A 2003-nucleotide genomic window follows, 5' to 3' on the forward strand; every position below is an offset into this window, starting at 1 on the left:
TAACTTACGCTAAAAACTAACCTTTCAAGTTATATAATATTATTTAATTTATATGTACAATTGATCCCAAATCCTTGACTTATCACCATGCTAAATGTGATGCAAAACTCATTTATTAATTTAATACTTGCAGTTAAAAACGATGACAAAATAAGGAGAAATAAAAATTCACAATAACAAGTCATTCGTGATTTTATCCGCACAAAAAGAAATGAAATCTTGTGAATTTATTTCATGTTATCCCAATATATCAGGATTCGATTCTCAGTCATCTTGAAAATTATTAAAACATATACTCTCTGAAGATACTTGAATTCGACTCTCATTCATCTTCAAAATTATTAAAACATATATGCCTCGTTTGTTTTGTCATCGTAGGAAATTTAACTTATATAGTGTAACTAAGGGGGTGTTTGATAACTCTTAACAGCCTCTTAGTAGTCATTTTACTTATTCGATCAGAGAATTAAATTTTTAATAGATTATCAAACGTACTTAATGAAACCAAAACAGACTTATTCAATAAGCGTGTGGGCTCACGCTTATTCGGTAAGAGAGACGCTGAATAAGAGTTTTTTTCATATATACCCTCAAACCCAACCCTGTATTTTCACTCTTCCTGTTCTTTGTGTTTATGCGGTTGCTGTATCATGTACACATCACTTTTCTTTAAAAGATTAATGTTGACGTCGGGGTAATAAAAATATAAAATTATAATCATTTTAAATGATTTTTATAATATTGGATAATTTTTTTATGATTTTGTATAAAAAATTTAACATCATAAATCATCCAAATAAAAAAAATTATCCAAAATTATAAAAAATAGATCATAAATGATCCAAAATTACAAAAATTATAATTTTTATAATTTTGGATAAAATTATAATTTTTATAATTTTGCATAAATTTTTATAATTTTGGATGATTTATGATGTATTTTTATAATTTCAATAAATATTTATAATTTTGGATGATTTATGATTTATAATTTTGGATGATTTATGATGTATTTTTATAATTTCAATAAATATTTATAATTTTGGACGATTTATGATGTATTTTGGAATTATAAGGGTAAAATGATAAACATATTGTCATTCAGATATTTTAACATGATTGTTATCAAACAATAATATTCTTTTAGTAAATTTTTCATTCAGATAAAATTTTCATTCAGCGTATTCAGCAAATTTAATGATTCAGCATTTTTTATTCAGATTTATCAAACAACCCCTAAGTTGCATCACAGAGTTCCAAGTCTAATAAGATGTTTGTGTTTGGTTCATTACTATCTAATAAGGAGTTACCTAGTTAATGTAATAAGTAATTAATATTTTCATATTAAAAAGTTATGTAACTTGGAGTGACCATGATGAACCTAAGTAACTAAGAGCAAGTCCAATAATGTCCTAGTAAGTGCCCTATAAATACAATAAAAATAGTGTTCTAGTGATTTTGGACATCTTTTTGATACATGAACTCCAACAACATGTCTTATAATTGTGCATTATTATTAAACTAATAATTTATTTGAATTGGTATTGGAGGGAAGTGAAAAGGTAAGAAGAGAGATATGCATTGAAATTGTGGAAGTTACTATTTTATTGAGAAAATTGGTTTAAGACATGCTTAGTAGTGTCTCAAAAATGAGACACTTGTTGCATGTCCTGTTGGTTTAAGGCACCACTAGAAAATTGTTGGAGCACACATTTCATCCAAATACCTTATATTTTAATCTAGGACATTGTTGGACTTGCTCTAAGTTCTCATGTTTTGAGTTAACTAGAAATATTATGGAATTTAAAGTTCTCTTATCATAGTTAGATATCATCTAACCAAACACTTGCACCCAATTTATATTCAAGGAATTTCTAATTACATATGGTATATGGACTATATATATGGTATATGGTATATATATATGGACTATATATATGGTATATGGTTACTGGGCAAAGCATGATTTAAGAAATCGATAAAACTAGTAGATGCTGGTCACA

Source organism: Daucus carota, chromosome 6 (assembly GCF_001625215.2).
Source record: "Daucus carota subsp. sativus chromosome 6, DH1 v3.0, whole genome shotgun sequence".
In the NCBI taxonomy this organism is placed as follows: Eukaryota; Viridiplantae; Streptophyta; class Magnoliopsida; order Apiales; family Apiaceae; genus Daucus; species Daucus carota.